This window comes from Orbicella franksi, chromosome 10 (assembly GCF_964199315.1).
Source record: "Orbicella franksi chromosome 10, jaOrbFran1.1, whole genome shotgun sequence".
Taxonomy (NCBI): Eukaryota; Metazoa; Cnidaria; class Anthozoa; order Scleractinia; family Merulinidae; genus Orbicella; species Orbicella franksi.
Genome location: NC_138154.1, coordinates 15,851,660 through 15,867,620, shown reverse-complemented (window position 1 = coordinate 15,867,620; position 15,961 = coordinate 15,851,660). Strand labels below are relative to the sequence as shown.

At 41.0% G+C, this 15,961-nt stretch overlaps 1 pseudogene across 1 annotated transcript; it reads right to left on the bottom strand.

Annotated features, from left to right (window-relative positions):
• Window positions 1-1,384: 1,384 nt before the first annotated feature.
• Window positions 1,385-14,857, bottom strand: LOC145500327 (ATP-binding cassette sub-family C member 4-like; annotated as a pseudogene). The gene is made up of 7 exons (XR_014051045.1): window positions 10,530-14,857; window positions 9,381-9,760; window positions 5,116-6,455; window positions 3,730-4,300; window positions 3,274-3,410; window positions 2,592-2,953; window positions 1,385-1,999 (listed from the first exon to the last, which is right to left on the bottom strand). The product of XR_014051045.1 is annotated as an ATP-binding cassette sub-family C member 4-like (transcript).
• Window positions 14,858-15,961: the final 1,104 nt, after the last annotated feature.

Here is a 15,961-nt window from a genome sequence, read left to right as displayed (position 1 = left end):
GTTGAGTAAAATTTTGTGTGCAGCGTAATTTCGCTTAGCGATATATCGCTACGCAACAATATCTCGATGACCAGAAGCGATATATCATTTAGCTGTAGCGATATCTCACTGACCGAAAACAGTATATCGTTTAGCTGTGGTGATATTTGGCTGAACAAGAACGATATATTGCCAAGCTTCATCGATATTAAACAAGCTGAACACTGCCAGTGCACAGGAAAATATCGCAACTGTTACAACAATGGCTTCGCGATATTTCGCGTGATATATCGTTTCAAGCAAAATATCATTCAAATATCGCCGAAACATCGCGAATATCGTGACATTAACCGATTATCGTTTGCATTAATTTTGCACAGTACTGTAGAGGTTTCCCCATTAATCGTTCGAAATTGTCCTTTTAGACGGACACCTTCCTGAAGGAAGTTACTGACAGTTTTATCGTAGGCAGTTACATTAAACTGTTCGTTCTCCTTCTCTAATTGGAAACGTATTTTTTAGTCAGCAAATATAAACGAGCGTTGCTCTGTTGCATGATGTTATGAACCACAAGTTTAGATTCTGTATTTCCAGTTATTCTTCCTCTGCAGTCTAGCCTTAAAGTAGCAAGTCTTTGACGTTTTTCAGCAGTTGTACAGATCTTGTTACTGGTCAGGAGATATGTTATTCAGCAGGTGTAATGGTTGCGTTCAGTGAGGTGTTCGGCTTTTTTTCCCACAAAACGATTTAACCTTGCAGTTACTGTGTGTATAAAAGTGACCTTCCTGGATTTGATCTATGGTGGTCTTCCCATACTGAAATCTGTATGATTGAGCTGAATCTACTAATTTTCCGTCTCTGACTGTTTTTGGAGTTGTTTGGTGTTTTCGAGTCTATGGAAAGCCAACTAAAAGCGTAAAACTTTGTAACGCCTGACAACAGAATCTTTGAAACAATTGTCTTTTCTATTTGCAATAAATGTTATCTCAGTCAGGCCCTTTGCAGGGCAGGAAATAATATTTTGAAATCCAGGTGCCCAGTGAACCCGGACATTTCAGTTGCCCCCACTAAACTATTACTTGCCCAATAGGCGTGTAATGCTCATGTGTTTCTATAGATACCGTCTATAATCAAGTATGCTTGGATTTTAAATTAATCCATTGTTATCAACTCATTGTTTTGCTCATCTTGCAGTCTTAAGTCCTGAAGTTGTTTTTGACTGGAAATTATCACTAACAAGATTGCTGAGGCTAATGTCACTTGACCACCAAACTTCCATTTTCACTTGCCCAAGAGGAAACATTTACTTACCCCAAGCAATCGACCTGGGGTTTTTTCCTGCCCTACTGAGTTAGGGGAACGAAGAACTGGGTACAAGTCTAAACATAACTTAAGGGGGATTGCCTCAGGTTTTAGGCTCATATGTGGGCTCCATGCAGTGCTAGTAGGTTTAAAGAAAATTGGTTTGAGGGGAAGCCGAGTTAGAAGCCTGAACAAGACGAGCCAAGAATCCATTCTTATTCTCGAGCAAAACTTCAGGTTTGTCAAACTCAACCACTCGTCCCTGCTCCATAACCAACACTTTATCATAGTCCATGATGGTGTTCAAGCGATGAGCGATGGTTACTACAGTGGAATCTTTAAATCTGCTGCGTATAACTTCTTGAATCAGTCTGTCTGTCTTGAAATCCACATTAGCAGTGGCTTCGTCCAGAATGATGATCTTGCTTCTCTGTAACAGCGCACGCGCTAAACAGACCAGTTGGCGCTCTCCGACACTGAAGTTGCTCCCGGACTCTCTCAACTTGTACTCCAGCTGGTCAGGTAATTGTTGCACCAGGGTCTTCAGCTGCACATCTTCCAAAGCACGCCACAAATCATGATCTTGATACAAAGAAAAAGGGTCTAGGTTCTTCCTGAGGCTGCCGCTAAAGAGCACAGGATCCTGGGTTATTACGGCCATGGACCTGCGAGACGCCTGAAGATTGAGATCCTTGATGTTCACACCATCTATAATGACCTGCGCGATGAATGAAGAAATGCGAGTCAGGATGAGCTAAGGTTGATAGACTTAATTTTATTTATTATCATATGGCAAGGTAGTCTTGAGGTAATTCCGAGTGGAATTTTGCCATAACGACCATTTCTACGGTAACGGTCACAAGCAGCGCATTTTTTGTTTTCGAAAGCCAGCAAATTGGAGAATTTTGGGGTTTACGTGTCCGGCTGGGCTGCCTGTAGGAAATCGATGTATTGTTTTTTCTTTTTATCCAAGTTGCTGTAATGTTATTGATGTGTTAATTAAAACGGTCATTCCAACAGTAGACAGCTAGAAACATTTGGTCCATATACCATCTGAAAACCCTTTTTTGTTCGACATAGTGAGAACTATTTACAATTCGCTACTGATACATTGTGTTGTACTAAATGTCACCTGATATCAAATACATTGGGGCTTAACAAAGCTAAAGAAAGTAAGTTAGCAATTAGCATCCTGTAATAAATAATAGGTTATTACGCAGTACTGACGACTAAATTCTGTTCCTCTTCTAATAATGAGAGAGCTAACTAAATAGCTTTTACTCGAAGAAAGATTTTTCTTGTCTAAGTACCTCTCCTTCAGGTTCTGGCATTCGGAACAAAGCTGTCACTAAAGATGATTTCCCAGCTCCCGTGCGACCTGCGACGCCAACTTTCTCCTTATCAGCGATACAGACACTTATGTTGTTCAAAATTGCCGGCGCGCCTTTCAAATAGGTCAATGACAAGTCACGTAATGTCAAGCTGCCCGTTGTCGGCCACTCTTCAGGTGGAAGAGCTTCAGTGCCGTACCCAGGCTCTGGCTCAATTTCGGTGTATGTGAACACCCTCTCTACTGAAGTCATGTAATTTTCTGTTTCCGAAGCCACACGGACGCCATATTGGGAGGCTTCTAAAGTCTCGGCTGCAAAAGTGAGAGCCATACCTGCCAAAGCTAAAAACAAAAGGAAGACTTTCTTTTTTACTTTACTATACATTACCATATGCAATTAGAATGCCTGATGTCCAATTTGGAAGATCTGAAAGAGAAAAATTCTGAAGGACGATGCTGTCTTCTACCTTGACACATTATCTTATATTTATGGCAGTTACAGCATAAAATGACCAGGGGCCAGATTTACAAGGTCCCTGTAGGATTAGATGTATCCAAGGTATTGTTCAAATACAAAACCCTATTGTCGTCGTGGAGAAGTCTTCGAATTCAGTCTGGAATTTGTGGTGGAATGGAAAGTGCCCAGTGATTTAGGAACTTACCAGGACTTTGTGTTGCTAACAAAGCTCCAGCTGACACGGATGTCACAAGAAAGTTAGTCAGAAGGTCCCCTCTAAACGCGAGCCAAAGTATAGAGGCCTTCAATAATACCAGGGCTGACGTGTTTCTGTCTTGATATCTCCAAAGAAAAAAAAAAGGCAGATTAGCTTGATGAAGCTTGATGACGCTACAATATAGTCGGTCAAGAATCTGTCTATGAGTAACCGCAATATAGACCCATCATTACGACAAAGGGAATCATGGTTGTAGTTTTCATCAGTGCTGATCTTCACTCTTTTGTCAAATGTAAAGGTTGCTCACTATCCGAAACTTTCATCATCCATGTTAACAAGCCCTAGGGATAAATCTCCTGCTCTTTACAGACCTCTTAAAAGTTTGCGAAGCCCAGCACGTCCTTTCAGGTAAACATGCATGTAACAGTTTGAGTACATACTTACTTGTAAAATTTCTGTAGGAAATCGTCTTCCATCTCGGATGATCGAATGATCTCCAATCCTGCCAAGCTATCAGCAATATGGGAATACACTGGACTGCAGGTTATCGCCTCAAGTCGCCTGATCTCACGAGCGGATCTCAAGTAATACTTAGCCAGGTACATAAACAAAAGCGTCAAAGGTGTACAAGTGATAAAAAGCCACACATTTGCTACTGCCGAAAGTATGGTAGCACTGAAAAAGTATAGACACAACTGAATGGCAAAAAGGAATTCTCCTGGAAGGATATCGTCCATGCACCCAACATCTTTAGAGAAACGGTTTAAGATGCGACCTGCCGGATTAGTGTCAAAGAATAGCACTGGTGCTTTCATAACTGCTTTTGTCATCTGGTCATGGAGGTTTTCTGAAGCTTTCAGAGCAGCGAGGTAGAAACAGAACGAGGATATTAGCGTAAGAAGCAAGGAGCCCGTAACAATGGATCCGTACACCAAAAGCGTTGTGTAACTCTTCTGTTGTCCAAATGGCATCTCAGTCATCCGAGAGAGCCACCAGAAGGGCGCTATCAAGAACACTGAAATAAAAAGAAAAGTATGTGTATTATCAAGTTTTGATTTTGGACACAAAAAAGTGACAAAATTCATTTAGAGCGTAGGGCCAAGACTCGGAAACAAAGAGGTGCGGAAAAAATGCTATTAACAGGACCAAAAGAACATCTAAACGACGTATCTTCCGTTAGGGACTTTGGAAGGATGGGGCGACGGCTAAGTGTTTCCAAGATTAGTTTTAAACTTAAAACAACCTCTGAATGAGATGCACGTTATTTATAAAAGGATTAAATAGGACAAAACGTTAAATTCCAGTTACACCAACAGAGAGAAAGCTTCTTCGTTCAAAAGAGGAAAGTCCAATCGATGACAGTCCATGTACACTTTGGATGGTTCAACCACCGAACTATGGGCGTATCGCTCAGCTCTGAGATGATAGAGTCGTGCATGTGTGAGCGTAGATCTCTCTATGACTTTACTCTTGTACAGTTGTTTGGTGACTTAGAATTTCTCTTTTTCGAACAATTGAATTTGACAGCTTCCCTCTATTTATTAACATTATTGAAGTCGCTATTCCACCTTACCGCAAAACTATCAACCATTTACTCGATAAATACTGGAATTAATAGACGTAGAAAACCTTACATTTTTGAGAAATCTTTGAAAGGTATTCCCGAGTATTCCCGCTTAAAGTGGTGTGTTCAAATTTTCCAGTGCATTTTGAGATTGTCTATTTTCGTTCCAACTTCTCTCGGTAGAAGAGGCCACCCACACTGTGTTACTAGACTTTTATAACCTTGACGTGCAGAGGGAATTACATCCACTAAAAATTACTGCTTACCCTGAACAATTGCGAAGAAAACCATAAGACTGATTATCAAAATCGTTGGGAGTGCAGCTCTTAAGTATTTCCAGTACAACCACCACTTAACGGTTCCAACCATTCTGTCCTCCGCTTCATCTTCCAGATCTACCCTATCATGGTGTTCTCCAGCGGAATTCATCGATTTCAAGGTATCTTCATTGAATACCGAAAACCTCTCGTCATTGTTTTGCTGGCCATTGAAATCTTTCTTTTCTTGAGAAACAAAGCAAGAAGCGACTTGTTTGTCCTATTCTATTCGACTGTACGTTCCTTCACAGATAACGGAGCCATTCCGCAGGACAACAATGCTGTCTGTTTCTTTCAGAAACTGTAAGTGATGAGTGACCAGAATACGCATCCGCCTGTCTAAGAACTCTTTGATGCATTTATCAAACAAATGTTTACCAACTTTGGCATCCACTGCACTGAGTGGATCATCCAATAAGTAGATGTCCGCATCTGAGTAGATTGCGCGTGCCAGACTAACTCGTGCACGCTGACCACCACTTAGGATCACTCCACGTTGTCCAATCTCAGTTAGATCACGTTTCGTGAAGCTTGCTATATCTTTCTCCAAGTCACAAACCTCGATAACCTTGTTGTACCTTTGCACATCGAATTGGTTGCCAAAAACGATGTTGTCTCGCACAGTACCAGAATAGACCCATGGTGTTTGGGAGACGAGGGCTATTTTTCCAATACAAGAAATTTTGCCAGAGGAGATTGGGAGTTCTCCTAAGATGGTCATCAGCAAAGATGTTTTGCCGCTTCCAACTGGCCCTGTTATGCCCAGAAGTTGCCCATCTGCAGCACTCAATGAAACACTTTGTAACGCTGGAAGTTCTGTTGTTTGGTTCCAAAAACACGAAACGTCCTCAAGAAATATCCGTGGTTTGATGTTTTGAGATGTCTGGCCTAGTTTCGGATGAGGTTTTCCATTTCTAAAGCTCTCAATTGTAGCAAATTCTGGTTCATACCCTTTGCCTCTGAAGGAAACTTCTGGAGAAGACGGCTTGTCTTGGTAGTCCATGTTGCGTGTTAACATGGATTTCTTTTCTATTAAGTTTTGCATCCTACCGCATGCAGTTCTTGCATCGGCAATGTAGCGTAATGAATCTGCTATAAAGATCGTGACTACCATCTTTAAGTTATTTAAAAGAGTAAGCAAAGTAAAGACTTTAAACGATGTCAGCGAAGTATCCATAAAAAGTAGAGTCGTGACTGAAATGAATCCTGCCATGGCTGAGCTTGAGAAGAACAGGGCGTAGATACTGGAGACCATGAACCCTCGAATACGAATCAGTGAGATTTCCTTTCTGTCAAAATGAAATTGAAACGTGTTGGGTTAATAATACGATATCAGAACTTTAACTGGTCTCAAAACGTTAGAAACAGGGAAGATATTTCAGTCTCAGTCCGGTCTCTCTAGTTTTAAGTAACGATACTGACAAAGTAGTTCTTTGAGCCAGCCCGTGTTTTGCACTTTCCCGAACGCTAAATTGTGGTGTGGCTTCAGTCCTTGTCTTGAAATGCTATACACTGTATTAATTGTATATTGTAATTATAATGTATTAATTAATTGTATATTATAATTGTTAATTATACAATATGTCGAATAATTCTCGCATTTTGATTGGTCCTTACTTATGATCTACTGCGGGACAGACGCATAGATGACGTCATCAACAATTAGTTTTGTTATCTTAATAGACACCTTAAGATACCAGGACGGGACGAGCTAAGTAAATTTACTCAACCGGGCATGCGCACGAGAACTCTCGACTAATCTCTCTGCCGTCCTCGTCTCGTCGAGGACGTCATTTTGCCCGAGTAGCCGTCGTATCGAAAACGTGAGTATTTTGCACTTGTTTTACTCCGATAAATGTTTCAATCGACTTTATTTTCAGTTATATTGATAGGAATGTTTATAAGGTTCGCATTTTTCGTGATTGTAGTGTAGAATACTACGCTGACATACGAAAATGTGAATAAAAATATTCCTCGTCTGTTTGTTTGTGTTTCAGTCACTGTTCAGTCGCTGTCGCGTGTGTGCAAGCTCAATACAAACTGTATGCACTGAGAATACATCAGTGTAAGTACAGTCGATAAATTGTTGTAAGAATGAACGCCATGAGCATCTATCGAGCAAATAGAAAACACATTTTCAAACTGATGTTTAGTTGTTGTTTTTCTATACTACCCGGAACTTGATGCAACGTTTGATTTATTTTCATAATGCTTGCTACAATTACAGATGGAAATTGAAATGTTCAGCAAAAGTCAGGATTCTTCGGTGACAGAATTCTCAAACGTTTCGGTGGTAAAAAGCCATCTAAAGCAGGTCAATCAGATTGTTCATTTTATTTTTTCCTAGGGAAATTGAGGTTTCTCTATCAAAATATTGACAGATGTTTGCTTCGCTTATAAAGAAAAATAAATTCAGCATCGCTATTCACTATCGTTTAAGCTTAATAGGATAAGATTTCTACCATCTTTTTCATAGTCTAAAGGATGTGTGAATTATCGACGTCGCCGAACTTTGCGAAAATACACGTCTTAAGCATTTTGTTTTTGGCGACACGACGGGACCCGCGAAAGATTCCCGCGTCCACTACCGCTCCCGTCCTGGCCTTCCCGTCCTCGTATCTTAAGGTCCCTAATATATAAAACAGAGACATTCCATGTTGTCGTGGGTCTCTTCAGTAACAGATCACAGAAGACGTCAAAATATGCAAGAACATCAGTAACATACCGGCCTAACGGCCAGTGTGTCACTTACTTGTGTTCTTACCGCATTTTGACCTCATCTGTGACCGGTACGACTCCATGGAATCTCTTTATTAAATGGGAAACGATGAGAGAACCAATACGACTCGCGGCTTTCCAGTAGAACACAGCTGGGTGCCTACTAATTAACAATTAGATTATGAGCTCGAGATTTCTATGAGGTGATAGTTGATGAAGCAGAAGGCCGAATCAACTATCACCTCATAGAAATCTCGAGCTCATAATCTAACTGTTTTAGTAGAATTCTAACTGAAATTTGCTTCGAATAATGATTCCAAATATTTCTGGTCTTAATATTAAACTTCTCGCTTTAGAGAATTCGCGCGGACTGAGTTGTCAATTTGATATTTTCAGTTGTGTGCGCGCGCTTATCAGTTTCTTTCAAAAAAATTCGAGTTTTTTTAATTGCAGAAGCCGTGAATGTCCTTTTTCAGTCTTTTCAGGAATTTAATTATCCTTTTGTTTTTAAATGTTCTTTCAAAACTTCGGAGAAACGAGAAAACGATGAAATTTTATCGACCACACCAAGCCACTGAACACTAATTAAACAACAGAGTGTTTCTGTCGAGGAACTATCGGCTGCTGGTTGCCTCGCGGAAATTTGATGGTCTTAAAACAAATATTTGCCCGAGAAGCGAAGCTTCGAGGGTAAATATGCTAGTCAAACTTCCAAGGGGCGACTATCAGAGCGGTAGTTCCGAGACATAAACAATCTATTGTCTTTATTGTTCACTACTAAATTTTCCTCCGCTCTCCAGTTCAAAAATCATATCGAGTTATTTTCAACTTTTTTAGATTAAACCGTGAATGCCAAATGTAAAATTTAAAAAGGGAAATAAACAAGACCCACTTAATACAATTTCATTTGTTTATTTTTTTATAAGCTCGCCTGTTTACAGAAAATCTCTCACGGACGAGTACTATCCATCTGGGTATTTTCCTCGGACGAGCACTATCGGCTGATAGTGTCTCTCCGTACACCATTTAAACCAATAAGAATCGGAGAAAATTTAGTCGTGAACTGTAATGGCTGATAGTGTGCGATGGCTCAGCCAATCAGATTGCAGCATTTGCTTTAGTGTTCAAGTAGAAATCTACTAATTAACAGTTAGATCCGTAGCCCTTGCGGCCTACGGGTCAATAGCCCATGAGGCGAACTAATAGTCCTCGAGTAGCGTAGCCAATTAGAATGCAGGATTTGCATTAGTCCACTAGTTGGGTGACACTAATTGCTGATAGTCCACTATGCTCGACTTAAAGGCTCAAAAATGCTAAAATCGTTCACTTGGTTTCGGATATTTTCTGTGTAACAACAATGCCAGTTGCTATTGTTTTTAATAAGCGATAGAAAACTCGGATGAGCCACGTTGACTATTCGTTCAAAGATGGTAAACGACTATTGGCGGGCGTGTAGCCTAAATGATTGGAAAGACACCAATATATTAGATACCAACCTTCTTATTTGGGCAACAAGGTCTCTGAAGTTCCATTCCCAGGCGTACATCTTAACCACGCGGATTCCTGTAATGATCTCTTTCATTATCTCCAATCGTTTGTCGGTCACTGCAGCTGATTGGTGGCGTACCTTACCAGCCTTATGAGCTGCAAATGATCCATAGGCAACAACAAGAAGGAAGAAAGACGCTCCTATTAAGGCTTGCCATGCAACTAAGTACCAAACAAGAACCATGGAAGCAACAATGTCCAGTGGAACAAATGGAAGTAAAAAAATGCCATAACCCATTTTCTCAATGGCTTGAGCATCGTTAGAAACAAGATTGATCGTATTTTCTGAAATGGTGTCTTCTAAAGTGCTTCGATTTAAGGTAAGAATCTGGAAAAAAGGAAAATACACTATGTTTTATTATATAATCAGAGCATGCTGCAGTTTTCGATTGAGTCTCGTCAGACGAAAACCAAAGTTATTACTCTGACCAATCACAAATGGCACAGACAAGCCAGTGAACCAATCAAAAACCAAAGCAAATACATGTAGCCGACGCAAAGCGCGAGAAAACGTTTGCGAGCGAGTTGCGATTAGTTTCAGTTTTACTTCTGATTGGATGACAAAGTGGTGCCAGTATTTTGAAGCCAATTGCTTACCGTGGTAATGCAAAGCCAAGTAAATACCACTCTAAGCTGATCATAGCCTTCGTCGTTCGCGTTCCCCAGACTACGCAAAACCTGGTCATATCACGTTCTTGTTTTACAGAGGACCGCAAAGAAATGTACAAAGATTTATAACGCACGTGCACGGCTATTGTTTTGCTCATTAAACCTTTCGTTTGGTGATGGTCCCGTTCCCTTCGTCGTCGTGGTTTGCTTAAATTCCCTTACATAGCTAGGCGACAATTTGCATTTCTGTCCACATGCTCAGAACCAGTCCCTCACGCCAATCAACAACAAAGCACTGTTTTCGAAATAAGTTACAACGAATACTTTCTTATTAAGTAAACATCACGCTTGATGCTTGAGGATTTTTAAAAAAGGTTAATATCAGAAGTTTAGAAATTAACATGTCATGTGCATATCGTGAACAAATGATAGCTTTTCCTTTCGCGTTACGCCTTATTAGAACCAGATTTCTGATGAAAATTACTTGCCTTTTTGTAAACTAGTCCAGTCATCCCTACTTTCAGTTTGGTGGATAACACATCCACCTTGAATGAACCATGATTTGAGCATAGAGTTCTTATAAAGGTAGCAAGAGCAATACCAATGATGATTGGCAGCGTTGACTTGTAACTGATTTCTGTAGAAGTAGAAATGCTTTTCAAGAAGAACCACACGATCAAAGGAAAAATATTGAATGCTATTAAATAAAATATCCTGAAGAACGCTACAATGATATAGTCTCTGTAGGGAATAATTCTCATCATGGCCCTCCACAGACGAGGCTTTGTTCGGTTCTGTTCAGACGCCCTTTCCTCTGCCAGCCATTCCCTCTCCAAGTCAGCCACCAACCTTTCTGCTTGATATGAAGTTCCGACCGCCAACAAATGTTTCTCTTCTAATGGTTGTTTGCTTCCGAGTTTAAGAACATCGTTTATCCAGGAGGCAGTCAACAGCGAGAGAAAACTTGCCTGGTCTCTTGGATTACGCACGAGAGTATCTTCCATTCCTCAATTTCAATGGCCTTCTTCGGAAACCTGACAGAAGTAGGAGAGAAAGAAAGACAAGCAAAGTTACAAACGCAAAATTCTGTTTTACTCGTCTTTGACTTTCTACGTGTAGATCAATTATTGGTTGAAATCCACGAGAGGGACAAATAGTTCTTACGTTGTTTTACTTGGTTCATGGAAATCAAATCCCCTCAACGAGAAAGAGGGATTTTACTAGTTTTACCGCTGTATGTTTTTACTTTGGCTTATGAAACCTGTGCTTAAAGAGAGAGAAGCAGGTTATTAGTTTTATCGGTGTTTTTTTTGCACTGTAGTTTTTACTTGCGTCGTGAAAATTGGCCTGGCTTATGACAGTGTAAGCGTAAACAGAAAGAAGGATTTCAGTTATCAGTTTTATCGGTGTGTGTATGTTTTTGTACTGTAGGTTTTTAGTTGCGTCTGGCTCGATTTGTTCTCCTTCGGATATGTTCTTGGAATAGAGACAATGTTTTGGTTCGATTTTCTTCCTTTTAGTCATTACCAATCCATTCAAAACGATGAAGATCCTTTGGGTCATTTCATTGGGATGAATCTCCAGAAATTTCTAACTGAAACTCACATTCAATCGGACAGCCACAGATTCTTGTCTCTAAAACCACCTTTCCCTCTTAACTTAATATTACTTCTTTAAACGGTGTTTTGCTATCTTGGTAACCTACTATTTTCAGGTTTGCTTCAATTTAAAGGTGACTTTGTACGTGGCCAAAATAACTCAAACGCCTGACTGAGCTCTTTTAAAGATGCCCTAATCGACCAGTTTTAGGTAAAAATTAACCTGTGTATATTTGCGGGAAGGAGACTGCCTTTTCAAAGAGTGTAGCCAATCAAATCATATGTGTTTAGAGCCGCCTTTTGCTCGTTACCAAGGCCCCGCCGGCTACGAGGGACGGGTGGCTCTGGTGAACAGAGTAACATCAACATTGAGTCATCATTGGTCATCCTACAAGGCTACAATTTTTACACGCACGAACACCAGACAACTGTATACGCCGAACTAACGAGGGTGTGCTTGGCTGTTTTTCCGTATACTTCCTTATTATTATACAGTTATTTATACAGCACGTAAGGTGTTGGGATCGGGACCATATTTGTACACGGAAATAACTCAAAAAGATAACTCTTTCTTTCTGGTTTTCATTTCTCTTGTTCAGTTATCATATATATATACATAGGAGGATAGGACATATATATATATAGGAGGACAGGACACTTAATGCTCACAGTGCCTCTCTCCACCCAGGTGTATAAATCAGGGGGATATACCGACGAATTTCATGTCGGGCCCCTGCGATGGACTAGCATCCCATTTAGGGGGGAGTAGAAATACTCCTAGTCCCTTCATGCTTCAGAAACAGGAGATAAGCATCGGCCTTATGGGCCACTTGGCTCGTACGCAGACTTTACCTTGGCCTATTGTTGGTTTTCAGTGTCACGCCATTCAAAATAGATCGAAATAAAAATCAAAACCGTTCAATAGATAAAGTCCAGAATCTGAGAAAAGAAAGAAAGTAAATATGCAAAGACTCTCGCCAAGATTCAGGTCACAGCAATTTTTCTTACGCAAGATATGCGGAGAAACTTTTTACCCAAATTTATAGAGATTTGTATGGAGACGCCATGCTGGCGCCCATCCAGATGGGCAACAACATGGCGGCCGGAAACCAACAGAAACATCTGTCACTGAGTTTTGCTATAAAAGCGTGAATTTATCTCTCGAGGAACTCAAAAACATTAAAATAACACTTTTTCTAATACAAAAACTGTTCGGATAGTCAAATTACCCGAATTAAGACACATTTTTAACCAACATTACAGCTCTCTCGGCCGTCATTTAAATGCCGCGTCACGCAAATGCTTAGAAATTCAAGCGCAGTCTATCACAAAACCAAGAACCCATTCGGAGCAAACATTTTTATGGATATTAGTTTTCAGCTGCTCTTATACATCATGGAAGTAAAATGTCAGGAAGATCAATAGTTTTGTAGTTTGAATTTTAGTGACGTCATGTGAAAAGCGGCAATATGAGGAGGACATGGGGGGGGGGGGGGGGTCTGAACACGCAACACCGCAAAAAAAAATTGACGAACACCGCATCACCGCAAGAAAAGTCAACGAAACACCGTCACCGCAACACGTATTTTTAGCGCCATGATTCGAGTTTACACTTAAAATAATACCTTTATACCTCAACAATTTTCCACAAAATAAGCACATCACAACGTTTTTCATTGCGCATATGTCGATACTGCTGATGCCTGTAAATCCGCTTTCTTGCGCTTGTGAAGAAATCTTGCGTGAAAGTAGGAAGCGGACGAAGAAAAAAGAGAGGAGCCTCGAGAGATGGCCTCTACCCCAGATCCCTCTCTTCTCCTACTTCGCTCGCTAAACGTATAACACATATAATTAAGTATCTCCAGGAGCCATAATCGGGGACTCCGTCCCCGATTATGGCTCCTGGTATTTCTGGATATAATTAACTCCTTGTATGCTTTGCATTTGCTTCGAACACTTTTCAGCAGTAGGAATTCTTATGCAGAACCAGCATTTCTCCGGTCAGTGGGTTTAATGATTACTTAATGGTTACTTTTTAAAGCATCACATTTCGACTCAGAATGAGGGAAAAGACTTCTTAGCTACTTCAATTTTTAAAAATTTTCTAAGGGGCTGGGGGCATGTTGGGGGGCATATTAAGGACATGCTTTCTAAGGCCTTGGGCATGCTTTCGAGCGCGGAAGTTGCTAACCTCCTAGGGGATGTGGGAGCATGCTCCCCCCGGGAAATTTTGAAATTCAGCCGCTTGGAATTGCTATTTTCAGTCATTTTCCACTCAGTATTTGGACCTAAAGTACAATCGAACCTATGACTATTTTTACCATGTTTATGTTTAACAGCCGTTCTTTAACTCAAAATCTCAACGGCCTCAATCAAATAATCTCTCCTATCTATAATCTTCCTTTGAATTTAGCGTAACCCTTATCTTCTGCTGAAGACGAGAAGACCTTAGCAGCTTTCCCCTGTCTCTCTTTTCCTTCCATAATGCCATTTGTTGATAATACAGCTTTATAATCTTTTACTGGTGACCCACTAATAAAACTATGAAGCGGACGGTCAAAGATCTCTTTCCTTTTTCCTTAAGCGTGTTTTTAGGCGTTTTAGGGCACTGCTCACTCAGCTGAGACTGAGAAAAAATACTCAGCCATGACGGACTCGATTTATTCGACGTGGACGTTTTAGCATATACAAGAAAGCCTGGGTTTCACCACCCGTCGACATCGCGCTTGAGAGAGGAAAACACATTTAAAACTCTGGAAGGGCGTCCTCACTTCGACTCAGACGTTTAAAACAATCATTGCATTCTCAGTTCCGAAATTCGTCGTCGGTCTATCTTGCCATTGGTGTCGCTTTCCCTATTTCGCTGGAGTAGTCTGTCGTTCGTCGCCAATTCATAGCTCTCATGTCGCCGTTTCAAGGCCATGTCACTTGCCGGAATTTACCCCCAACAGGGTCTCTAGAAAGCCTTCTTTCTTCGCAGCCGACGCGACATCTGAATATATTTTGTGGCCGGTAGTTTTCGCCGCCTTTTCCTTTTTTCGTAGGAAAAAGCTGCGCAGTCAATAATACATTATATTCGGCCTTGGCGTTTCCAGAATTTCCAGGATTGTTTCTGTCCTCGCTCCTCCACGTGTCTACCGAACACTGAGCTCCGGGTGGCAGAGGTCGAGTTACTTGACAAGTTACGAATAAATGAAAACAGCTTCGCATCGGCAGCCGAAGCATATTGAAGATTGCCTGGGAAGTGATGGTCTGTATTTTGTTGCAAATTATTAACCTCAATGGTATGTGTTTGTCATAAACTAGCATGGATTAACGAAGTTTACATGCTACATTTAGGTCAAATTTAGGTTTGAGAAAGGTAAGTCAAAACACCCCAGCACCGCAAACAATTTCATTTCACCGAACACGGCAGCGTGAAAAACACAAACATCGCACACCGTAGGGTTTGAGATCACCGCAACACCGCAAGTTGAGATTTTATTCACCGCATCACCGCATTCAAAAAACATCAACACCGCAACACCGCAAATCCCCATGTCCCCCTCCTATATTTACGTACGCATGAATGATATTCTTTGAAGAACAGTTCTCTAGTGACAACCTCGTTCCCAGGGTCTCTCATCTTACCGCCCCCTGGAGCGAGCGGAGAGACCCTGGTTGGGTCTGGTCACGTGCCACTTTGACAATTGAGAACATCAGGGAGGGGTCCTCTGTAATCAGCAGTTTGTCGCGTTGAGCTTTGTCGCGCGCTGCGACCGCCACATTACCCGCGGCGTTTATCAATACTTAGCTTTCAGGCTGAAATTTCGAATAATATCTGTTCCAACGTTTACCTAAAGGTTAAGCAAGTCTGTCTCGAGGCAATTTAGTGGTCGTGATTTTCAGTGTTGCCGTCTTACCCACTGGATTTATGGAAAGTCATTCATATTTCAACTGTGGACGTCGAGCAGCGCAATTTCATCCCGTAGTAATTGTTGTTTCTCCTTTGAATGCACTCGATCAAATTGATGCAAAAAAACATAAGAACGTCTCTAGGAAAACGTATAGCTTTCTCAAAGTAAAGCTACGGCAGTCTCTGAAGAAAAGCTGGACGAAGATAAATATGATATTCGTGCAACGCACTGTGCTTGCAAACAGTTCTAATCAAATAGCCGGGCCCGGCGTCACCTGCGGCGTCACAGTATAGAATGCAAGTAAGCAATATGTTCACGGAATATTTTAATCTTTGTCCCTGGAGAGCCAATACTTAGAGCCTTAAAACATATCTTGCAATAGAAACGAACCTAAACAAAGTATAAGCACGGCATGGCAAATTACAG